The sequence below is a fragment of the Saimiri boliviensis genome, chromosome 15 (genome assembly GCF_048565385.1).
Source record: "Saimiri boliviensis isolate mSaiBol1 chromosome 15, mSaiBol1.pri, whole genome shotgun sequence".
NCBI classification, from domain to species: Eukaryota; Metazoa; Chordata; class Mammalia; order Primates; family Cebidae; genus Saimiri; species Saimiri boliviensis.
In genome coordinates this window covers 70,859,659-70,886,456 of record NC_133463.1, presented here as the reverse complement: position 1 = coordinate 70,886,456, position 26,798 = coordinate 70,859,659, and the positions used below count along the sequence as shown (strand labels likewise).

Below are 26,798 nucleotides of genomic sequence, written 5' to 3'. Positions count from 1 at the left end.
AATAAAAAGATAGACTGTCTCCTCAAGTAGCTCCCTGACCCCCACAGATCCAAAGAGTCACCTCATAAAGGAGAGAACGGGCTGACAGTTGGCGAGCATCCTTCTGGGACAAAGATAGCGGAATAGGAAACTGGTAGCAACCCTTACTGTTCTGCAGCTGCTGCAAGTGATCCTGAGGCAAGCAGGGCCTGGAGAGGACCTCAGCAGTCCTACAGCAGAGGGGCCAGACTGTTAGAAGGAAAGCTTAAAAAAAAAAAAAAAAAAAAAAAGTAACTTCAGCATCCATGAACTAGAAGCTCACTCAGAGACCCAATCTGAAAGACAGTAACTACAAAGACAACAGGTAGATAAACACACAAAAATGGGAAGGAACCAGCGCAAAAAGGATGAAAACTCCCGAAATGAGAACACCCCACCTCCTAAAAGGGATCACAACTCCTCATCAGCAAGGGAACCAGACCGGATGGAGAAGCAGTGTGATGAAATGACAGATTCAGACTTTGGAAGGTGGATAGTAAGAAACTACAGTGAGCTAAAAGAACATGTTCTAACCCAATGCAAAGAAACTAGGAACCTTGAAAAAAGATTGGACGAAATGCTAATGAGAATGGACAGCATAGAGAGGAATATAAGTGAATTGATGGAGCTGTAAAACACAACACGAGAACTTCACGAAGCATGCACAAGTTTCAACAGCCGAATTGACCAAGCAGAAGAAAGAATATCAGAGGTCGAAGATCAACTCAATGAAATAAAAAGAGAATGCAAGAACAGAGAAAAAAGCACAAAAAGGAATGAACAAAATTTCAAGAAATTTGGGACTATGTGAAAAGACCTAATCTACGTCTGATAGGTGTACCTGAATGTGATGAAGAGAATGAATCCAAGCTGGAAAATACTCTTCAGGATATTATCCAGGAAAACTTCCCCAACCGAGCAAGGCAGACCAATATTCAAATCCAGGAAATACAGAGAACACCACAAAGATATTCCTTAAGAAGAGCAACCCCAAGGCACATAATTGTCAGATTCACCAGGGTTGAAATGAAAGAGAAAATGCTAAGGGCAGCCAGAGAGAAAGGTCAGGTTACCCACAAAGGGAAGCCCATTAGACTCACAGCAGATCTCTCAGCAGAAACCCTACAAGCCAGAAGAGATTGGGGGCCAATATTCAACATCCTTAAAGAAAAGAACTTTCAACCCAGAATCTCCTATCCAGCCAAACTAAGCTTCGTAAGTGAAGGAAAAATAAAATCCTTTGCAAACAAGCAAGTACTCAGAGATTTCATCACCACCAAACCTGCTCTACAAGAACTCCTAAAAGAGGCTCTACACATATAAAGGAACAACCAGTACCAGCTACTCCAAAAACATACCAAATGGTAAAACAGTATCAACACAATCAAGAATCTGCATCAACTAACCAACAAAACAGCCAGGTAGCATCAAAATGACAGTACCAAATTCACACATAACAATACTATCCCTAAATGTAAATGAACTAAATGCCCCAATCAAAAGACACAGACTAGCAAATTGGGTAAAAAGCCAAAACCCATCAGTGTGCTGTATCCAGGAAACCCATCTTACATGCAAGGATACACAAAGGCTCAAAATAAAGGGATGGAGGAAGATCTACCAAGCAAATGAAGAGCAAAAAAAAGCAGGAGTTGCAATTCTCATCTCTGATAAAATAGACTTTAAAGCAACAAAGATCAAAAGAGACAAAGAAGGACATTACATAATGGTAAAAGGGTCACTGCAACAAGAAGAGCTAACGATCCTAGATATATATGTACCCAATACAGAAGCACCCAGATACATAAGGCAAGTTCTTAATGACTTACAAAGAGACTTAGACTCCCACACAATAATAGTGGAAGACTTTAACACCCCATTGTCAATATTAGACAAATCAATGAGACAGAAAATTAACAAGGATATTGAGGACTTGAACTCAGACGTGGACCAAGCAAACCTAATAGACATTTATAGAACTCTCCACCCCAAATCCACAGAATATACATTCTTCTCAGCACCACATCACACCTACTCTAAAATTGACCACATAATTGGCAATAAATCACTCCTCAGCAAATGCAAAAGAACAGAAATCATAACAAACAGTCTCTCAGACCACAGTGCAATCGAGTTAGAACTCAGAATGCAGAAACTAACTCAGAACCACACAGCTTCAATGGAAACTGAAAAACTTGCTCTTGAATGTTGACTGGATAAACAATGAAGTCAGAAATAAAGATGTTCTTTGAAACCAATGAGAACAAAGACACAACATACCAGAATCTCTGGGACACATTTAAAGCAGTCTCTAGAGGAAAATATATAGCAATGAGTGCCCACATGAGAAGAAAGGAGAGATCTAAAATTGACACCCTATCATCAAAATTGAAAGAGCTAGAGGAGCAAGATCAAAAAAACTCAAAACCTAGCAGAAGACAGGAAATAACTAAGATCAGAGCAGAACTGAAGGAAATAGAGACACGAAAATCTCTTCAAAAAATCAATAAATCCAGAAGCTGGTTTTTCGAAAAGATCAACAAAATAGACAGACCACTAGCAAGATTAATAAAAAAGAAAAGAGAGAATAACCAAATTGATGCAATAAAAAACGATAAAGGTGATATCACCACAGATTCCACAGAAATCCAAACCATCATCAGAGATTATTACAAACAACTCTATGCACATAAACTAGTAAACCTGGAAGAAATGGATAAATTCCTGGACACCTGCATCCTCCCAAGCCTAAACTCAGAAGAAGTCGAAACCCTGAATAGACCAATAACAAGGTCTGAAGTCAAGGCAGCAATTAAGAGCCCACCACCCGGCTGGGCGCGGTGGCTCAAGCCTGTAATCCCAGCACTTTGGGAGGCCGAGGTGGGTGGATCACGAGGTCAAGAGATCGAGACCATCCTGGTCAACATGGTGAAACCCCGTCTCTACTAAAAATACTAAAAAAAAATTAGCTGGGCATGGTGGCGTGTGCCTGTAATCCCAGCTACTCAGGAGGCTGAGGCAGGAGAATTGCCTGAACCCAGGAGGCGGAGGTTGCGGTGAGCCGAGATCATGCCATTGCACTCCAGCCTGGGCAACAAGAGCGAAACTCCGTCTCAAAAAAAAAAAAAAAAAAGAGCCTACCACCCAAAAAATGCCCAGGTCCAGATGGATTAACAGCCAAATTCTACCAGACATACAAAGAGGAGCTGGTACCATTCCTTCTTAAACTATTCCAGGCAATCCAGAAAGAGGGAACCCTTACCAAATCATTTTATGAGACAAACATCATCCTGATACCAACAGCCGGCAGAGACTCAACAAGAAAAGAAAACTTCAGGCCAATATCCATGATGAACATAGATGCAAAAATCTTCAATAAAATACTGGCAAGCCGATTGCAACAGCATATCAAAAAGCTTATCCACCATGATCAAGTAGGATTCATCCCAGGGATGCAAGGCTGGTTCAACATACGCAAGTCCATAAACGTAATTCACCACATAAACAGAACCAAAGACAAAAACCACATGATTATCTCAATTGATGCAGAGAAGGCCTTTGACAAAATTAAACAGCCCTTTATGCTAAAAACCCTCAATAAACTAGGTATTGATGGAACGTATCTCAAAATAATAAAAGCTATTTACGACAAACCAACAGCCAATATCATACTGAATGGGCAAAAACTGGAAGCATTCCCTTTGAAATCTGGCACTAGACAAGGATGCCCTCTCTTGCCACTCCTATTCAATATAGTACTGGATGTTCTAGCCAGAGCAATCAGGCAAGAAAAAGAAATAAAGCGTATTCAAATAGGAAAGGAGGAAATCAAATTGTCTGTATTTGCAGATGACATGATTGTATATCTAGAAGACCTCATCATCTCAGCCCAAAATCTCCTGAAACTCATAAGCAACTTCAGCAAAGTCTCAGGATACAAAATCAACGTGCAAAAATCACAAGCATTCCTATACACCAGTAATAGACTTCAAGAGAGCTAAATCAAGAAGGAACTGCCATTCACAATTGCTACAAAGAGAATAAAATACCTAGGAATACAACTAATAAGGAATGTGAAGGACCTCTTCAAGGAGAACTACAAGCCACTGTTCAATGAAATAAGAGAGGACACAAACAGATGGAGAAACATTCCATGTTCATGGTTAGGAAGAATCAACATTGTGAAAATGGTCATACTGCCCAAAGTAATTTACAAATTCAATGCAATTCCCATCAAGCTACCAATGACCTTCTTCACAGAACTGGAAAAGAACATCTTAAACTTCATATGGAACCAAAAGAGAGCCCGCATAGCCAAGTCAATTCTAAGCAAAAAGAACAAAGCAGGAGGCATCACACTACCGGACTTCAAACTATACTACAAGGCTACAGTAATCAAAACAGCATGGTACTGGTACCAAAACAGAGATATAGATCAATGGAACAGAACAGAGGTCTCAGAGGAAATACAACATATCTACAACCATCCGATCTTCGACAAACCTGACAAAAACACGCAATGGGGATAGGATTCCCTTTTTAATAAATGGTGTTGGGAAAACTGGCTAGCCATGTGCAGAATGCAGAAACAAGACCCCTTCCTGACACCTTACACCAAAGTTAACTCCAGATGGATTAAAGACTTAAACATCAGACCTAACACCATAAAAACCCTAGAAGAAAATCTAGGCAAAACCATTCAGGACATAGGGATAGGGAAGGACTTCATGACTAAAACACCAAAAGCAATGGCAACAAAAGCCAAAATAGACAAATGGGACCTAATCAAACTCCACAGCTTCTGCACGGCAAAAGAAACAGTCAGTAGAGTGAATCGGCAACCAACAGAATGGGAAAAAATTTTTGCAGTCTACCCATCTGACAAGGGGCTGATATCCAGAATTTACAAAGAACTAAAGCAGATCTACAAGAAAAAAACAAACAAGCCCATTCAAAAGTGGGCAAAGGATATGAACAGACACTTTACAAAAGAAGACATACAGGAGGCCAACAAACATATGAAAAAATGCTCATCATCACTGGTCATTAGAGAAATGCAAATCAAAACCACATTGAGATACCATCTCACACCAGTTAGAATGGCGATCATTAAAAAATCTGGAGACAACAGATACTGGAGAGGATGTGGAGAAATAGGAACACTTTTAAACTGTTGGTGGGAGTGTAAATTAATTCAACCATTGTGGAAGACAGTGTGGCGATTCCTCAAGGACCTAAAAATAGAAATCCCTTTTGACCCAGCAATCCCATTACTGGGTATATATCCAAAGGATTATAAATCATTCTACTATAAGAACACATACACACAAGATATAAAAAGGAAACTAAATTGAAAATCTAGATATGAACCTTAGAATTTATGAGATAGAAAGATACACTAGATGGGATTAGATATAAATTAGACAACTTACCTGGCAGGGAGATACCATGATCATGAAGTTGTTTTTCCCAGAGCAAGGCTTATCCATTGCACTCCGGATGTGCTGACCCCTGCGATTTCCCCAAATGTGGGAAACTCAACTGCATAATTTGTGGTAGTGGGGGACCGTGTTCGTGCTTTCCCCTGGTCTATCAATAAAAATACATACATATATATATATATATATATATATATATATATATATATATATAAATTAGACATTATGGAAAAAAGACTAGTGAACTTGAAGACATAAAAATAGAGATTCTTCATAATGAAAAACAGATGGAAAAGAGACACACACACACAAAGACTAAAGTATGAACAAGTTCTGAGCAATTTCAAGTGACCTAATATACATAAAATTGGAGTCCCTGAAAGAAGTAGGAGAAAGAAAATATATCTGAAGAAATAAAGCCCACAAATTTTCCAAATTTCATAAAAACCATTAACTCACAGATTTAAGAAATTCAGTAAATCTCAAGTACAAGAAACAGAAAGAAAACTAAAACAAAAAACATCATAATGATATTCACAGTGTCTGACACTCAGTGAAATCTGACACCCAGCTAAAAAGGAGTAATAAAGTTGGATTGTAAGGCTCAACATTAAGATGTTACTTCTCCCCCAAACTGACTGATACATTCAGAGAAGCCACAGTTAAATTCTCTAGACTTGTCTTCCTCTTTCTTCTACTGAATTGGCAAACTGATTCAAAAACACGTATGGAAAGACAAAGGAGATAGAATGGCCATCCTACCTTTATAAAGAAGAAAATGTTCAAGAGCTAATACTATCTGATTTCAAACTTATTTTAAAGCTATAGTAACCAAAAAAAGCTGATATCAGTATAAAGGAAGACAAATAGATTAATGAACAGAATAGATTATACAGAAAAAAAATCCAAAAGTTATATGAAGAAAAGAAAAAGACAAACTGCAGACTGGGAGAAAATATTTGCAAAGCATGTAACTTATAGTTTTATCCAAACTACATAACGTTCAAAAGACAGTGATAAGAAAACAAAACCAAACCACAAAAGGCAAAAATTTGGACACTTTACCAAAAAAGATTTACATAACTGACAAATAAGCACATAAAATGATTCTTAAATATAATTAGTCATTACTAAAATGCAAATCAAAGTCAAAATGATATCCCTTTGCACCAATTAGGAAGGGTTAAAATGATCAATACCGACCATGCCAATTGTTGGAGAGTGTGTGGAGTAATTGGAACTCTAATGAACGGCTGTTGGGAAGGCAAACTGGTATGACCAATTTGGAAATCAGCTAGCCATTTCTTATAAAATTAAATGTATGCCAGACATACAATTCAGTTATTTCATGCCTAGATAATTACCTGATAAATGAAAGCAGGTGTCCAAACAGAGACTTGTATACTTATATTCATAGCAGCTATATCCATAATAGCTGAACATCCAAACATCCATGAACATGTAAAAGGAAAAACTCTGTGGTATCCACATAATGAAATGTGAATTAGTATTAAAAAGGAATTAACAATTGATACATACTATAACCTGGATCAGTGTCAAAACAATTACGCAGAGTGAAATGAGACAGATTTTTAAAAAGATATTTACAATATGATTCCATTTCCATAAAATTTTAGGAAATGCAAACTAATACAGAATGACAGAAAGCAGACGATTACTTGGAAAGAGGGAAGTGGGAGAGACGGGAGGGATGAAATTGGAAGGGTGAAAGGTGAGGGATGATGAACTTGTGCTCTTGAGTGCACTGACATTTTCATGGGAATCTACATATGCCAAAACTCATTAAACTGTACACTTCAGTATATGCAATTCTTCATGTCAATTTAGTGCAGTGTATCCCAAATGTCTGCTAGTTACAGGGCTTACCTCGAACCAACTGGAAAAGTAAACTCTTTTTCTTTTTGCCTTATCTCCAACGTATTTTTCTCCAGTGTCCAGGGTTATTTTTTCCCCCTCTACTCTTTTCAAGTCCTGTAAGGCTCAATGTTTTTATATTTGACAGCACAGTCAGAAAGAATCAATAGAATAATACATGTCAATATTGCCTAGGTGTCAGGTATTTAACATAAGGTCCTTGAGACCTATTCACTGCAGGCTGTTTCTTTAATTATTACTCTCCTCTTCTCAAAGGCATTTCCATTTTAAATGAAAACCTGAAAAGGCTTACTTAACATAAAGCAATGCATTATATATGGCCAAATGACAACCAGTATTACATCTTAGTAGAATGTGGGATGATTTGGGGAAGGAGATCTCCAGGGTTCATTTTCATTGATCAACAAGTAACATATTCTTTTCTAAATTTGGCTTTGAGTCTTAGTAAAAACAATGAGTTATATTTGTATAGCATACTAATGATCACAAAGTGCTTTCACATTTACTATCTCATTCAGACTTGCAAAGACCTTTGAAGGTGAAATTAGCACCAATTTACTAATAATAAAGTTGACATTAAGACTAGTCAACAGCCGAGATCGCGCCATTGCACTCCAGCCTGGGTAACAAGAGCGAAACTCCGTCTCAAAAAAAAAAAAGTAAGAAAAAAAAAAAAAAGAAAAAAAAAAAAAAAAAAAAAAGACTAGTCAACAGCTTGTTTTCTATTAAAAGCCAGAAGTGGAATTTGAGCTGAACTATTTGACTTTCAGTTCAACAATCTGTCCTTGAAAGATAGCTGCATCTACTTTAAATAACAAATTCCTTGAGAGCAATGAACTCTTGCCTCTTCTTACACAAAGCCTTCCTGAATTAATCAGCAACATTGCCTGGTTTATGGATGGGAATTTTGCGCATTTTAAATAAACATTTAATTTCAAGTGGTGGGAATAAAGAGAGGAAATCTTGTAAAATGATATAATTATTCTTTTAAAGAACAAAATGCCATCAAATCCTTGATCTGAACCACTTGATTTCTTGTCCTTCTGAACAAAGAGGTGACAGTGACACAAAATACTGTGTCTTGAGGCAGGATTAGTTTAAGAATTTGCTCACACACCATTGATCATTCCCTTCAATGGAAGACCCATCTTGGAAACTCAAACCCCGCTCAGTGTCTTCTCAATCTTGGAGCCCAGCTTTTTCTAGGCTGGAGTTTGTGGCTTACGTTGTAGAGGTAGAAAGATTAGCCCTTGTCTTTAAGAGGCTACCAATCTAATTAGGAAAGAAAGATTAACACATTGTTGGAAATGAACAGACATGCCAGTTTTTAGTATCTGCTAGATTAAAAAAAAAAAATGATGTATCTTATTTGTCTCACAGACTTTTAAAAAGAAACCTCAAAAGTTACATATTGTACTCACCTTTTCCTAGATCAGGATACCATTCATGATAAACGGGCTTTGAAAACACAGCTAGAAAATGATAGAGGCAGAGTTTAAATTCTAATGTAATTCTAAAATGTTTATCTCTCCACTAATCCAAAATGAAAGGTAAAAATTTCTACATATATATTCTATTGTTTATAAAACATAGATACCAAAGTAATTCAAAGGTGGAAGAATTTTTTTATATTTTACGGCATTAAATAGTACTGAAACGATTGGATGTCATATGCAAAAAAATAAGCCCCAGTCCTTAACTCACAGCTTAGACAGGAAACAACTAAATGGATGACGAACTTAAATATATAAGAGCTGAAATTCCAATAGCTCTAAAACAAAACGGGGTGGGGGGAAACTTTCATGACTATTGATTAGGCAAAGGTTTCTTAAACAGGATATGAGCATATCCTAGGAGAGAAAAAAATAATAAATTGTGTTTCTTCAAAAGTAAAAATTTGCCGGGCGCGGTGGCTCAAGCCTGTAATCCCAGCACTTTGGGAGGCCGAGGCGGGTGGATCACAAGGTCGAGAGATCGAGACCAACCTGGTCAACATGGTGAAACCCCGTCTCTACTAAAAATACAAAAAATTAGCTGGGCATGGTGGCGCGTGCCTGTAATCCCAGCTACTCAGGAGGCTGAGGCAGGAGAATTGCCTGAACCCAGGAGGCGGAGGTTGCGGTGAGCCGAGATCGCGCCATTGCACTCCAGCCTGGGTGACAAGAGCGAAACTCCGTCTCAAAAAAAAAAATAAATAAATAAAAATAAATAAATAAATAAATAAATAAATAAATAAAAAAAAATAAAAAAAGTAAAAATTTCTGCTCTCCAAAATACACTGTTAATAGATTGAAAAGACAAGCTATAGACTGGAGAAAAAATGGGCAAAACACATATTTAATTAAGGCAGTTTTAGAATACATATTTTTTTTCAGGAATTAATATAAAGATAACTTAATTCTTAAAATAAGCAATAGATTTGAATAGAAACTCCACCAAAGAATATTAATCGAATGAAAAGATGTTTCACATAATTAGTCATTAGGAAAATGAAATTAAAACCACAATGACATGTCACTACATACCTACTTGATAACTAAAGTCTGAACAATATCATTGACAATACCAACTTCGGTGAATATGTGATGCAACTGAAACACTCATATATTGCTTGCAGTAATGCAAAATAGTACAGGCCTTTTGCAAAAATAATTGGCATTTCCATATCATGTTACACATATACCTACTTTGTAACCTAGCACTCCAACTCAGAATTATTACTGAAGAAAAATTTTTCCATATAAAGACTCCAATGTAAATACATAAACTTTATTCATAGTAGCCAAACATTGGAGCAAAGCCAAACAGCCCTCAGTTTTGTGAATATATAAATAAATTGTGTTTTTTTTGTTTTGTTTTGTTTTTTTTTAAGACAGAGTTTTGCTGTTGTTACCCAGGCTGGAGTGCAATGGCACGATCTCGGCTCACCGCAACCTCCACCTCCTGGGTTCAAGCAATTCTCCTGCCTCAGCCTCCTGAGTAGCTGGGATTACAGGCGTGCACCACCACGCCTGGCTAATTTTTGTATTTTTAGTAGCGACGGGGTTTCACCTTGTTGACCAAGATGGTCTCGATCTTTTGACCTCGTGATCCACCCGCCTCGGCCTCCCAAAGTGCTGGGATTATAGGCGTGAGCCACTGTGCCCAGCCAAATTGTGGTATTTTTATGTAATGAAATGCTGCTTGGCCATTAAAATAAACTATTAATACATGCAACAATATGGAAACATCCAAAAGGCATAACGTCAGAATACGCATATTGTACATTTCCACTTAAATGACATCTGAAGAAGGCAAAATCCATGGAGACAGAAAATAGGTTAGAGGTCAGGTGTTGGGGGTGGGGAAGTACAGGATTAACTACAAAGAGTCATAAGGAAACTTTTTTTTTGGTGATAGAAATGTTCTGTAACTTGATGGTAGCGTTGGTTAAAGGACAGTGTAAATTTGTCAAAGTTCATCAAATGGTACAATCAAAAGTAGAATTTTACTATATACATAAATTACTCCCAAACATCTGATTTATAAAAGAGGATATCATGTATTAGTAAGTGCTAAAAGACTTCAGAGAATATAAAGAAATATAGGAAATGAAATAATGCATAGACCCTTGTGTGCAAAATGGATAAAAGACATTCAAATGTGGCTCTGTAAGAAGGATGTCATTATTCATTTCCTGGAGTATGCTAGAGTGGACCATCAAATTTTGTGGCTGGAAAGAGAAACTGATGTGGCAAGCACAGGAAAATGAGTAGACTATGGCCGCAGCAATTGAGAATAATTCAAAGTTGATTAGGAAGAGTCAGGCCAGACTATCTGGTCATGAATGTGGTCATTATGTGGCTATGGATATCTGATCTTACAGAGTGGCCAATTTAAACTAACAATTGACTTTTACTGTACAAAGCTGGGGCCATAATGATTACTTTTATAGTTAATTCATGGCTTATGTATATCTGTCTCCAAGCAAGATTCAGGCATTAAAATTCACATAGAGGAATTTGGAGAGAGCAACCTGAATTAGACAAGCAGTGACTATACGATAAGCATTATGAAAAGCACTTAGCGGCCAGGCGCGGTGGCTCAAGCCTGTAATCCCAGCACTTTGGGAGGCCGAGGCAGGTGGATCACGAGGTCAAGAAATCGAGACCATCCTTGGTCAACATGGTGAAACTCCGTCTCTACTAAAAATACAAAAATTAGCTGGGCATGGTGGCGCGTGCCTGTAATCCCAGCTACTCAGGAGGCTGAGGCAGGAGAATTGCCTGAACCCAGGAGGCGGAGGTTGCGGTGAGCCGAGATCGCGCCATTGCACTCCAGCCTGGGTAACAAGAGTGAAACTCCATCTCAAAAAAAAAAAAAGAAAAGCACTTAGCACATCTTAATTTATTCACACAGTTATAACACAAGGTTGATATTATGTGGAGTTAGAAAGAAACTGAGGCTCATGTAGCTAGTACTGCTGGCTATTTCATGCCTCCCACCCTGCAGAGCTATTGTATGAATTCCTTCTTTTATTAAATTACTTATTCATTCAGCAAACATTTTTAAATTATAAATTATATACTGCATCCAGTTAATAGTACAGGCCCATTTTAAACTCAAATATTTGACTAAAACCCACAACTTCAAAAATGATCTGTGCTAATAAAGTAGAAAATAAAATAGTCAAGAGGTCCTGAAACAGTCTACATCATTTTAATTTTAATCCTGTTTATACTTTATGTCCTTAAAAATATATTTAATGTTAATGCATCAACCAAATGAGAACATGGAACTAAACAGTCTTCTGGATTCTTTCACGCTATAGTGTTCTATGATTTCAACTTTACTCAGAATAGAAAAAAAATGGTGACAATTACTGTAGATTTAACAGCAATTGGCTATTGTTGATGCTGGGTATGCTACATAGATTCCTTGTCTGGTCCGTGATCTGTTTTTCTCTCTCTGTCACAAAAGTAGGCTACTGTTAAGCAAAAGCTGAGTGCCTCCTAGGTATTTAGGTTGGTGCAAAAGTAATTGCGTTTTTGCCATTAAAAGTGGAAAAACGCCTTTTGCGATTACTTTTGCACCACCCTAATAGTACCTCTTGTTCAAGGGAGCCACCTCCCTGTGCTGTATATTCCCACCCTTACATCTGTGTTCAGCTGCTTGATGCTGAAATATAAGGGGGCCTCGTGCTTCCACTTAAACTATCCCTGAACGTCATTCCAGTTTCAGAGCTTCTCATGGATTTCTGAGGTTTCCTTTTAACTGGCATTGCAGTTCACCTTCTCCTTCTGCCCAATTCCGCTTCTCTCACATGCATTCAGATGTAATCCCCGAGCTCACTCCCCTATAAAGCCCTTGCATCCAGACCTCCATCTAAAGTCTATGTTCCATAAACCTGGGCCAGGATCTATGGCATCAATCAATAATAATTAATTAATTATACATAAATACGATTTAAAATATGGCACATTTTAATCATTATATAGGAAAAGTCGAACTGATCTGAATTTGTCATCTTTTTCCATGTAGATATTTATTTAAAACATTACATAAGACAGTATGCCATTGTATATGTTTAAGCTAATATATTGAGAATAATTGGTCAAAAATCACTAAACATAGAAATAACCATTTTCATACAACTCTATAGCTTACTTATGTGCAAAGCATTTTACAAGCGTAGTAAGAGATCTCATGAATTGCATAATATAGCCTCCTGAGAACTCTCAAAAATAAAATAATCAGAGGGAGGCAGAGAAAGATGGCCAGATACAAGCCTCCAATAATTGCCACCCCCACCTCCACAGGAACAACAAATCCAACAACTATTCACACAAAAAAAGCATCCTCATGAGAACAAAAAACCAGATGTTACAATCACAATACTGACTTTAACATCCTATTAAGGAAAAAGGTACTGCAGAGGGTAGAAAGACAGTCTTGAATTACCTACATCACCATTCCCTCCACCCCACAGCAGACCCATGGCATGGAGTGAGAATCTGTGCACTTGGGGGAGGAAGAGCCCAGGGATTGTGAGGCATTGCCTTAGAACTCAGTGCTATCCTGTAACAGTGGAAAGCAACACAGTGAAGAACTTAGCTGGTGGCTGAGAGAACATTTAGACCAGTCCTAGTCAGAGGCAAATCATCCATGCCAGTGAGTGGAACCTGAGTTCAGGCAAGCCCTATCATCATGGGCTAAAGTGCACCGGGGTCCTAACTAAACTTGAAAGGCAGTCTAGGCCGCACAGATTATAATTCCTAGACAAGTTCCAGTGCTATGCTGGTCTCAGAGGCGGTGCACTTGGGTGCATTCAACCTAATGAGGCACCAGCTAGGGCAGCCAAAGGAGGGTTTGCATCACCCCTCCCCAAAACCCAGGCAGTGCAGCTCACAGCTCTAGGACTCTATTCCTCTGCTTTGAGCAGAGGAGAAGCAGGAGTAAAGAGGACTCTGTCTTGCATCCTGGGTACCAGCTCACTGACAGTAGAATAGAGTTCCAGACAGAATCCTAAGGCCCACATTCCAGGCCCTAGCTGCCAGGTATCATTTCTAGACACACTGTGGGCCAGAAGAGAACCTGCATCTCTGAAGGAAAAGACCCAGTCCAGGCGAGGAGATTCTTCATCTGCTCATTAAAGAGCCTTTGGGCCCTGAATAATCAGCAGCGGTAGCCAGGCAGTGTGTGCTTTGAGCCCTGGCTCAGAGACTTAGAGATTTAAAGAGACTCAGAGCCTTGCTGGCTTCAGGTGTGACCAAGCACATTCCCAGCCGTGGTGGTTATGGGGAGAGACTCCTGCTTGAGGAAAGGAGAGGGAAGAGTAAAGGAGGCTTCATCTTGCAGTTTGTGTACCAGCTTGGCCACAGTGGATGGAGTGGAGCACAAAGCAGACTCCTTGGGTTTCCCAGCTTCAGGCCTTGGCTTCTGGATGGTATTTCTAGATCTGCCCTGGGCCGGAGGGAAGCCCACTGTTCCGAAGGAAGAGATCCAGGACTGAAAGCATTTACCCTGAGCTAACTAAAGAGCCCTCTGGCCTTAAGCGAATGTCGGAGTAGCCAGGCAGTGCTCGATGTGGGCCTCGGGCAGTGGTGGCCACAGAAGGAGACTCTTCAATTGAGGAACAGTAAGGAAGAGTAGGAGGGACTTTGTCTTGTGGGTTGTGTACCAGCTCAGCTGCAGCTGAATAGAGTACCAGGTAAATTCCTAAGGTTTCCAACTCGAGGCCCTGGCTCCCTGACAGGATCTCTGGAACTTCCCAGGGAGAGGAATTCACTGCCCTGAAGGGAAGGACACAAGCCTGTCTGGATTCGCCACCTGCTAATTGTAGAGCCTTTGAGACATGAGTGAAGATAGATGGTAGCCGGGCACTGGTCACTGCGGCTGTGGGCAAGACTCAGGGCTGTGCTGGCTTCAGGTCTGACCCAGCATGGTCCAGTGGTGGTGGCCACAGGACAGTTTATGTCACCCTTTACTCAGCTCCAGGCAGCTCAGCACAGAGAGAAGACTCCATTTGTTTGGAGGAAAGTAAGGAGAGAGAATGAGCATTTCTGCCTAACAAGGGATTGATCACCAAAATATATAAGAAACTCAAACAACTAAGTTTGAACAACATCTATTAATCTGATTAAAAAATGAGCAAAAGATCTGAATAGACATTTCTCAAAAATGGCAAACAGGTATATGAAAAGGTGCTCAACATCACTGATCGTCAGAGAAATGCAAATGGAAACTACAATGAGATATCATCTCACCCCAGTCAATATGGCTTTCATTAGAAAGACAGGCAATAATGAATGCTGGTGAGGATGTGGTGAAAGGGAAACCTCATCCACTGTTGGGGGGAATGTAAATTCGGCAAGCACTATGGAGGACAATATAAACAATACAGAGGTTCCTCAAAACACTCAAAACAGAACTACCATATGATTCAGCAATCCCACTGCTGAGTATTTACCCAAAAGAAAGGAAATCAGTAAATACTCTCATGTTTATTGCAGCGCTATTCACAATAGCCAATGTTTGATAGCAACCTAAATGTCCACTAACAGATGAGTAGATAAAGAAAATGTGGTACATATTCACAGTGGAATACTATTCAGCCATAAAAAGTATGAGATCCTGTCATTTTCAACAACATGGATGGCACTGAGTAGTGTGTTTGGATTTGAATCTCTAAAAAAAAAAAAAAAAAAAACAGACAAATACGATGCCCATTCACACACTAAAAACTATGTGTACAAGGTAAGATAACTGTTGTTATACAGTTTAATTTTACTTGAGCTCAAAGGATAAGGATTTTATCATGAGCTAAATATTAACAACATGATAAAAAGACTCTCTCATGCCTATAATCCCAGCACTTGGGGAGGCCAAGTCAGGGGGATCATGAGGTCAGGAGTTTGAGACTAGCCTGGCCGACACAGTGAAACCCTATCTCTACTAAAAATACAAACATTAGCCAGGCATGGTGATGGGTGCCTGCAATCCCAGGTACTTAGGAGGCAGAGGTAGGAGAATCACTTGAAACCAGAAGGTGGAGGTTGCAGTGAACCAAGATTGTGCCACTGCATTCCAGCCTGGGCAACAAGAGCAAAACTCCCATCTGAAAAAAAAAAAAAAAAAGAATCTCATTGTAAAATACACTGTTGAAAGGTAGGAGCCCCAAAATACTTCCTAGGGCATAGCATAGTATTTTCTATTCTTCTACCAATAAAATTCATATTTAGACTACAAAGAAATCGAAGCAAGTGAAAATCAAGCTCTAAAAATTACCTTATTCAATTTTTGAAAGCATATGAGAAAATATTTGGGACCACGAATCACAAGGATGAAAATATGAATAAAATAGGAGTTCTAAAGCTGCTTTTATTTTTAAACCATTATTGTCAAACCCATATTCAGTTAATACAGCTGGAAAATTCCAGTGCAATTAGAGGTAGAAGAAAGAATGTACAGGTCTGGGACAAGTCAGGATGACATCGTTTATTATTAGCTTCAGTAACTGGTAATTCATTCGTTTAGTCAGCATCCATTTGCTGATCTCTTTCAAAGTGTTAGGTTTTGTACTAGAAGTTATTTCCATCATAATCTTACAGAATCTGGGCCATAAATTTTTTTCAAGCAGGATGCTATGGAAGTATACATTACTTTCGGAGTCTTAAATAGCATTACCTACTAAGCAAAGATAAAAAGAATTTGTCTAACAATATTTTAAAGTGACAAGAAATTACTATTGATTTTTAAACATTGCCACATTTGAGTATGCTTCTATTTAGTTCAATTCAACTAACAAGTACTGGCATTTATTATATGCAAAGTATTATGAATAGGCTGTTAGAAGTTCAAATGTGATTAAGACAAAGGTTATTCAAAAGTTTATTATATTTGAAGAAAGAAAAAGACGTAATTTTGTTAAAATATAGAAAGTGATCAATATTCTTAAAACCTATATATGTAGACATGGCTGAAATGGTTTCAAATGCGAACTCCAGACAGATACAATGATTAATGATGCAAAAGAAAAAGTAGGCAAGGGAAAATTTAGTTTTGTTGTTCTGGTTTTGTGTGTGTGTGTGTGTGTGTGTGTGTGTGTGTGTGTGTGTATAGCTAAGTATAAGTATAATAAATCAAGACTTAATATCTGAAAAACGCCTCTTTTCCTTACAAAAGCTAAGGAAGGCAATTAAGTCCACTCATTTAGCAGAAATTCAAAAGCTACTCCTGAATTTTTTAGTATTTGCTGAGAGCTATAGCTAACAATTTTGCAGAAAATGCTATAAAAGGCAATAAAGGATCATATTTTTTCACATTGAACAGATTTGAACTCAAGATAAAATTGACTTCTATTGGAGAAAATGTATATACAGTCTAAATTTTGGCTTTCTGTATAAAAAGGCTGAAAAATCTTGGCAAATGTATTAGTTATGACATGGATAAATAATTCCAATACAGACAGGTATAGAATATGGTAATAAATTATAATAACACACAAACAAGTGAAATAAAATCAAGGGGTCCAGAAAAACAAGTATAAAGAAAATAACTGTGTGTGTGTGTGTGACAGAGTCGCACTCTGTCACCTAAGCTGAAGTGCAATGGTGCAATCTCAGCTCAATGCAACCTCTGCCTCCCAGGATTACAAGCGCCCACCATGACACCTGGCTAATTGTTTGTATTTTTTGTAGAAATGGGGTTTCACTATGTTTGCAAGGTTTGTGTTGAACTCCTGACCCAAGGTGATCTGCCCACCTTGGTCTCCCAAAGTGCTGGGACTACAGGCATGAGCCACTGAGCTCAGCCCCCTAAAGAAAATAACTTTAAGAAAAATCAAGGAGAGTGTGGGAAAGAAAGAGAGACAGAAGAATCAAGACTAAATGAAAAGGAAAATACTTTTATTTTTAAACCATCATTATCATATGCATATTTGGTTCAGATCAGCTGGAAGTTTCCAATGCAGTCAGAGGTAGAAGAAAAGACATACAGACTGGGACCAGTCAGGAAAACATAGTTCACACCTGGTAGTTTGGTGGAAGATATTTAACACCACAGAATAGCTGTAGAAGTACTAGAAATGCTGGAAAGCCAGAGGACAAGTGAAACAACTCAAAGATTAGCAACAGAAGAGAGCTGGTAACACTCCTAGCACTGGCAAGTTAAAGAGGTCAGTGACCATGAACCAGCACTCCCTGTCAAAGCTAGATTCATGAAGCTGAATCAGCCACTGTTGGAACTGCTGCCTTGAGCCTAGGGTAAGAGTTCCCTGGACAGTGCCTTCCTTCTTGTCTCCAACCTATTGCTAACACTTCCCATTTGCTAGTTAAACCTTCCAGGAGCCAGAGAAATATGGTCTGCAGAGATCGGATGTCTATGACACAGAGCAAAGCAGGGAAGGAGTGAGAAATGGATATCAGAGCAGAGAAGCAGGGAACACCCCAGGACTAAAGAAACTCACCAAAACACAGCAAGAGTCAGCAGTCCAATAACAAGTCTCTCTCGCCTTTGTGAGGAAACCAATCTGAAGGACAAACGATGAGTACAAAACAGATAATTCCTAGAATAAAGTGTGAAGTCAGGGTACAAAAATCTAGATATGTCCAAAGAAGCAGATACTTAAAGAATATGCCAGTAACTTCAGGTTATCGTGCCCTGGCTTATCAAGGAGAATTAGAATGAGAACCAGGGAGCCCAATAAACAATCCCCATGAGCAAAGAGCATGGGAACACAGAACTTAAATTTTGAAAAGACCGTTCAAATAGCATTACCTTAAAAATAGGATATAGACAGGAAATCAGAAATGTTAGTCTGAAGACTTCTTCAAATAGGAGATAAGGCATGAAAGCAACAAGGTCTTTGTTAACCTTGCTTACTCTTAGAGAGTTAACCTTCCATAGACCAACATGTAAATATTTCACTGGATGGAGATTCGGCAGCAGTGGGAGCCTGATTCCTTGCTGTGTGGTCTCAGTACAGAGGGACTGAGGATACTCTGAGGTTAGATGTCTATGAGTTGTAGCTTACTGTGGGTATCTGCTTATATACGTGTCTATATTTATACTTAATATTACAATTTGGGGCATCCGTTGTAGCTAGCTTAACATAAAATAATTAAAATATGAACTTTGGCTCCCAATATCTAGTGTGATACTAGATATATGGTAATCATTAATAAATGTAAATTAATCACATAGTCTCTGGAAACTATATATGTAATTTGATTCTATCTTTGGATTTCTAAGCTAATGAGGATCCTTTATTTTACATATTTGAGCTGCTGTAAAGTGGGACCATGATTGAGTTTCAGGGTAGATTAATAGCATAAAAGGCAAATGATTTAAAATAATGCCTTGTTGATAGTAAATACTTGCCTGTACATACTAGTTTTTTTTAGATTTCATATGACCGTTTTCGGTATTTCACAAAAATTAAATATACCTGTTCCAAACAGAGAACTACTTGATATATTTGATCCCAACCTGGTGCCCAAACTAGAAAAGGCAAATGAGATAAATGGTACCCTTTTCAGCATCCTGCCTAGACAGGCTCCACTCAAGCATCTGTATATTCATTCAGCAGCTGCTCCATTTATACTGATGATGCTTAAGTGTATGTGTTTCCTGACCTCTGTTGTGTGCAATTAACTGCCCATGAGACATATGCCCATTTAGATGTATCCACCTCAAGCCTAACATTTCCAAATTGAAACTTAACTCCTGTGTTATCAATTCAGGAAAGAATGTCATCATAAACTAGTTCTCAAGTCAGAGTTAGTGAATTATTCTTGATTTATTCAATAGTCACTTCTACTCCCAATTGTTAGCCATGTATTTTAACTACTTGCTGTATGTTTTTAAACAGAAAGCAACTCACGTTTATCTACCCCATTGCCAGTACTTTAATGCAGAATACCACAACGACTTGACTAGAGTACTGACACAGACTTTCAAATTATCTCCTATTCTTTGTACTGTACTGGTTTCCCTATGCACTATTATGTATTCTGAGTGTGCTTTTTGAGGATCCCTATTTGATTACGCCATTTTCATATGCAAAGCTCTTAAAATGCCCTTGCTTTCAGAATAAAGTTCACGCCTTCGGGATAAATCTTCCTTGGCATAGAATATAGATGGCTATATGACCCCTGCTTTCATCTTTAGCCTCATGTCATACAACTCCTTATCTTCTAATCTCCAGTGACACTGAACAGGAATATACCAAGCTGGCATTCTCTTTCTCTGGATCATTCTTTGTATTTGACCAATCCCTTGTAACTGTCTATCTTCTGAACACAACTTAAAAGGAAAAGATAACATAGCTAGGGAGAACATCTGGAAATTTATGGAAGTAATATAGGCATGTGGAAAGAATTTGTGGTCTAGAATGCTTGTGCCAGAAATGGAATATAAAGAAGAAATTCTAGTGAGAACTCAGTGGATTCAACTGAAAAGTAATAAATAGATGAACTTCCAAGAGAATACTAAGTCCTCTGCTTGAGAAAATACCGGTGACATTAGGAGCAATATGGAAATTGAGATAGGAACTCTATGCTAGTCTCTCTATCTGTAAAATGAGAATGATACTGTCTGCTTTACCTGTATCCTACAGGGTCATCATGAAAGTGATATAACAACGTGAAAGTGCTTTGAAATAACACATTTCTATAAAATTTGAAAAGGGTTATTTCACGAATTGGCCAGACCACATCATACTGTTAGGACTCTGGCATTCTGCCCCCTTCTGCAAGAATCTTCATCTAGAAAGTAGCACCAGTAGTAAGTTCTACATAGACACAGAGGATAGCTGCTGCCAGAGAAATTACGCAAGTTCTTGAACTTTTCCAATTGGTTCTGTTTACCAGAAATGATGGCATTATGGATATACCGACAAATGGAGTCTTTCTGGGCAAAAGAGGTTTTTTTCTTTTAGGTAATTAAGTAGTACTTGGAGCTGAAGTATAATCCTGCATAGAGTACCTGAAGCGGGAGTGCAGGAGAGTTAAATAAGCAGCTGCTCAACTGTTGGTACCAGGCTTCAGAAGCAAGAGCAGAAAACCTAAGCCAGATACTCATTTGGCCACTTTTCAGCCAGTTGAGAGACTACAAAAGAAAAATTATGTCACCACCGGGTTCTGTATTATGGTGACACACTCAAATATGACAAAACAGAGCAAGGAATTAAGGAATTATTTATTTTTTTCATAAAGGTTTTTAAATTGAGAAACACACTATTTTAATTCTACTTCTGATACTTCATCCTTGGGGGCTAAAACATGCAGTGAACTTTTAAAAACAAACCTGAGATTTTTCAAACTACAGGTCTAAGCATCAATTTGTTAAAACATTGATTTAAAGGCAAAAGATATAAAGTAGATCTCTTTGAAGATATCATTTTAGAGTCTCATAATTTGTTCTTTCTATTCATAAGAAAGTGAAAAGTGTAGCTAATTATAATGAACTAAAGAGAAGAAAATATGAACTATAGAGGAAACTAATCAGACATTTATTTTATTCATAGCCATCACAATACAAGCTCAAAATTAAAGATACTTCAAATATACCCACATGAAGACAAAATCTGAAACAAACAAAACAACCTTATTCAGTATTTTCGATTGTATTAATAGCATTATCTTTCATTGTATTATGCCAAAATTAAATCAGACAATTTCAGAGAGAGATTTATTGAGAACCTATGGTGTCAGGTATGATTCTTGGATTTGAGGAAAAGTGAGAATAACCAGACATGGTTTCTCTATTCATAGAAATCACTTCCAGCAAGGGAAACATAATAAACAAATAGAAGACCAATAGGAAGCATCTATGCGATTCTAGGTGAAAAATATAAATATTAGTGTAGCAGTGGAAATATACTGATCAGATTCAGGATATATTTTGAAGGTACATTATCCTGGAATTTCCAATTCATTGCATGTATAAATGAGAGAAATAGATGAGTCAAAGATGATAAAAAAATAAAGAATAAAATATAGAAAAAAGTTTGTGAGATCACAAAAGAAAGTCCAACTGATTAAGCACAAGAACAACATGGATGCTTCCTATTAGTCTCCCTGCCATATTGCAGTCTTTTATTCTATCATCCACATTGGAGCCATGGCATCTTTGAAAAGCAATCATTAAATCACAAACAGTACTGATTAAAATATAATGGTATTCCATTATACTATATTCAAATGTAATGCCCTAAAATAAACAGGGTCCTATTATACTGGCTCATCTAATCTTTCTTTGCTCTTCATTCTATGCATTGATTTTCAGCCACACTGGCAGAAATGTGTTCCAACACACTAAACATTTCATCTGCTCAAGACCCTTTCCCTCAAGCTTTTTGTTTGAAATGCTCTACTTCTTATCAATCTGGTCTCTCCCTGCCTCAGAAAGATCTTCCTTTACTATCTTTGCGGAAACAATGCCTCTTATTCCCTCTGGCAATCACAAATCACTTTCTGCCACTTAACCTACTTACAGTTTCTACTGTTACCAGTCCTTGAAGACATTTGTTTGCTTATTAGGTTTCCCTTGCTAGAAGTGATTTGTATGAATAGAGACACGATGTCTGCATTATTCTCACTTGTCCCCAAATCCAAGATTAATGCCTGACACAGTAGGAACTCGATACATTTCCCTCTGAAATTTTCTTATTTAATTTTGACATAGTACAATGAAAGATGATGCTATTATAAAATTGAAAACACTGAATCTAGTTTTGTTTGTTTCGGGTTTTGTAATACTTCATTTGTCAGGCTTACTATGCATTAGGCAGTCGGCTAAGCACTTCATTTCCCTTACGTACTTCAATTTTTGCAACACAGTAGAATTGTATGATATCCCTCAGCCTTCCCTTCATCCAGAGATAACTTTTAACACTTCTGGACAAATTAAACATAAGCTTTTTGGAAAATGTTTGTTTAGGGAATACACTGGAGCTATTCTTTCTTTTTTCCATTTTAAAATCCAGGAGTGTGATACCCAAACCTGTAGCAGCTAACCACGAGTAAAGAATTAAGAAAATCTGAGTGTCACTCTGACATAGTTCAGCTGTTGACCTGATGCCAGCACCTAGCTATCTTCAGACTCCTTGTTATTAGGAAAAAAAAAAAAAAAAGTAAACCCTTATTTGTTGAAGATACTGTTGAAGGGATCTACTTGCAACTAAAATTATTCTGATGTCATCTAGCTGTCATGGTAAAAAAAAAAAAAAAATCATGCTAATGAATTGTCTTTATTCAAAAGAATAAACTTGGCTGGGTGTGGTGACTCATGCCTGTAATCCCAGCACTTTGGGAGGTTGAGGAAGGCAGATCACTTCAGGTCAGATGTTTGAGACCAGGCTAGGCAACATGGTAAAACTGTCTCTACAAAAAATATAAAAATTAGCCAGTCATGGTGGCACGTGCCTGTAGTCCCAGCTACTCAGGAGGCTGAGACACAAGAATCCCTTGAATCTGAGAGATGGAGATTACAGTGAACCGAGATTGCACCACTGCTCTCCAGCCTGAGTGACAGAGTGAGACTTTGTCTCAAAAATAAAATTAAAATTAAAAAGTCTTTGCAAACTTATTTAAAAAAAGAATAAACTTGCAGATGTATATCCATGTATTTTGGATGTGTGTATTAAGTAGACATCTGTCTTTCTAAAATGAGTTAAAGTATAACAAAGTGTCTCATCCTTCAATTTTGGTCATTCCATAATGGAAATATCAGTACAAATTAACATTTCTTTGGGCACTATTTCTCAAATTCAAGTATTCTTCATAATTCCCTGTGAATATTTTGCAAATGTAAACACTTTAAAATAATCCAAGGCTGGGCGCGGTGGCTCAAACCTGTAATCCCAGCACTCTGGGAGGCCGAGGCAGATGGATCACGAGGTCAAGAGATCGAGACCATCCTGGTCAACATAGTGAAACCCCATCTCTACTAAAAATGCAAAAAATTAGCTGGGCATGGTGGCGCATGCCTGTAATCCCAGCTGCTCAGGAGGCTGAGGCAGGAGAATTGCCTAAACCCAGGAGGCGGAGGTTGCAGTGAGCAGAGATCACACCATTGCACTCCAGCCTGGGTAACAAGAGCGAAACTCCGTCTCAAAATAATAATAATAATAATAATAATAATAATCATCCAGTGTATTAAGATTCACAAAGATTAATGATCTGAGTAATTCTGAAATATATTATAGCCTGAAAAATCTGTCCAAATTTTGCACCGCTTAATTATATGTAGATAAATCTTCAGTTTGAAGACGTTATACCAAAGAGAGTTTTTTTGTTTGTTTGTTTGTTTTAAAGAGATGGGGTCTTGCTATCTTGACCAGGCTGGTCTTGAACTTCTGGCTTCTAGAGATTCTCCTACCTTGGCCTCCCAAGTGTTGGAATTACAGGCATATGCCACTGCATATGCCAAGAGAGTATTTTATTAGATTAATCAATTGGTTCTACCTGAGAGAGGGATTGTAGGAGAACTAGACAGGGCTACATAAAATTCAAACAAACATTGTAAAGTGAGGCATAAGTTTGTAGATCATCTCTAGAAGTGGGGCACTGTAAGTGACAAGTACACAGGAGTACTGAATGGAACTAGGAAATAAAGGAGAGGACAGACAGTCTACATTGCTCTTGCTCTTGCTATTTCTTAGCTTTTCAAACATATCCTAAGTAGGCACTTCCTGTGATTCTTAGCCATGCCTCGGCTAATTTGTTTGGCAAAGACAATGAATATAGACAGCTGTTTTACATCAGTTAGCTACAATTAGTTGTGCCATGTAACAAACTACCCTGAAACTTACTGGCTTAAGACAGATATTTATAATTTCTTCTCTAAGTCTATAAGTCAGCTGGATTGCTCTGCCCATCAGGGACAGCTGTGGCTGATCTCAGGTGAGCCTGCTTATTTATCTATGTCAATTGTATAAGGGTTAACTCTTCTAGGATGTCCTCAATTGGGATGACGAGGCTGGGAATGCATGCTTTCTCTTTTTCCAGGAAACTGGTCTGGGCTTGTTCCATGGTATTACAGGGGTTCGAAAGAGAAAGTGGCAACACAGAAGTTTTTTTTTTTTGTTGTTGTTTTTTGAGCTGGACTTTAGCTCTTGTGGCCTAGGCTGGAGTACAATGGTGCTATTTTGGCTCACTGCAACCTCTGCCTCCCAGGTTCAAGTGATTCTCCTACCTCAGCCTCCTGAATAGCTGGGATTGCAGGCATGCACCATAATTTTGTATTTTTAGTAGAGACAGGGTTTCTCTATGTTGGTCAGGCTGGTGTCGAACTCCCGACCTCAAGTGATCCGCCCGCCTTGGCCTCCCAAAGTGCTGGATTACAGGTGTGAGCCACCACACCCAGCTTCAAGTACTTTAAAAATCCTTACTAGTGGCAAGTTTATAAAGAATCCATCAGCCAAACAACTCACCTTGTCCAGCCTAGAGTCTCTGGAGAGAAACTGCCAGAAGGCATGAATAAAGGGTGGCTGGAAAATTGGGACCAATCAACACAGTAGTAATTTCATTCAGAACTTTATATTTATAGTAATTGTTGAAGAGGTTGATAGTTTCCCACCAAAATATCCAATCTATCTTTCTTCCTTAGTGACATAAATTTTGTTTTTAGCTGGATATATGCCTACCCAGGGTTAAAGACGCCATTTCTCTTCATTTCCCTTCACCTTTGAAACTAAGTATAGCCACATGACTACTCACCAGCCAAAACAGGATAAATAGTAATGTCCAGTAATAATTGGACATTAATAATGTCCAAAGTTCTCTTAAAAAAAAAAAAAAGAGTTCATCTAGATTTTACCATCCTATACTATTCCTCATTTTTCTGGATTTCAGCACTAACGTGGGCATAAAAGCACCACCAGTCTTTTTTTTTTTTTTTTTAAACTCTGAAATGACCATGAAGAGGAAAGCCCCATATTACAATAGAATCGAAATATAGGAGTTCGTGTTCCCAGTGATACTCTACAGCCATGATATTAGCAATGTAATGCCTACTTTTGGACTTGTTTTACCATGAGAAAGAAATAGACTTCCAGCTTTTCCAACCAACTACAATTTTGTTTTCACTGTTATCTGAAACAAAATCTATTTTTGTAAAGATTTGCAGATCTCCTGGACAAGGTGGCTCACGCCTGTAATCCCAGCCCTTTGGGAAGCTGAGGCAGGCGGATCACAAGGCCAAGAGATCGAGACCATCCTGGCCAAAACAGTGAAACCCCATCTCTACTAAAATAAAAAAGCGAGACTCTGTCTCAAAAAAAAAAAAAAAAAAAAAAAAAGATTTGCAGATGTTTAGCATCTTGTAAATGCTATTAAGTTGTTAATTTTTAAAAAAAGGACAGGAGTCATATAAGGCAAAAAATAAACCCTGGTTATGAAAACATTTTAACAAGTTTCTTCTATGTAGCACTTCTTAAAACTTAAGATACTAATGAGCAGTTTGAAACTCTAAGAACATAGCATTTCATGTTTGCCGTTATACTGGGGAGTTGTTTCACCATGACGAGTGCTTTCTACAATGAAGTTTTGGAATAGCTATTTTATAGCTATTTTTAGATAAGTTGTATCCATATACTAGAATTTCATAGTTTCAATTTTTTTTCTAATCGTCACCCTAAGTATTTCTTATATCATGATATAATAAAATATGACCATTGATACCATGTGACAACTAGCTATATTGTTGTATGAGAAACAAAGGCAAGAATATATTCCAATTTGTTTAGAAGTAGAAGTAGAAAGACAAAAGATTTCCTTGCAGCAAAGTGCTTGTGATAATCTCAGCCCAGAGTCTATGACATGAGAAAAGAGGGCATTTGGTAAAAATGAACCATGCAATTTGTACCTATTTTTTCTAACACCTTAAGACACAAAACTAAAGGAAAAAGATTAATGCTAAGAAAAAACTCACAAGGATAAAAAGAAGGGCATTTTCTAGTTCATG

The 26,798-nt window shown here is 38.0% G+C and overlaps 1 long non-coding RNA gene and 1 other non-coding gene across 2 annotated transcripts in view; one reads left to right on the top strand and one right to left on the bottom strand.

The window, feature by feature from the left end:
• Window positions 1–26,798, bottom strand: part of LOC141581491 (uncharacterized) — a 459,045-nt gene that overhangs the window by 12,983 nt on the left and 419,264 nt on the right. Inside the window, exons 8-11 of the long non-coding RNA XR_012514169.1 lie at window positions 8,774–8,824; window positions 7,344–7,448; window positions 6,821–6,932; window positions 5,451–5,607 (exon numbers count right to left, since the gene is read on the bottom strand). This is a non-coding gene — a long non-coding RNA (uncharacterized LOC141581491). The remainder of the gene's footprint in view (window positions 1–5,450; window positions 5,608–6,820; window positions 6,933–7,343; window positions 7,449–8,773; window positions 8,825–26,798) is intronic.
• Window positions 5,443–5,605, top strand: LOC120362471 (U1 spliceosomal RNA). Its single transcript, XR_005578372.1, has one exon. It is a non-coding gene; the product is annotated as a U1 spliceosomal RNA (small nuclear RNA).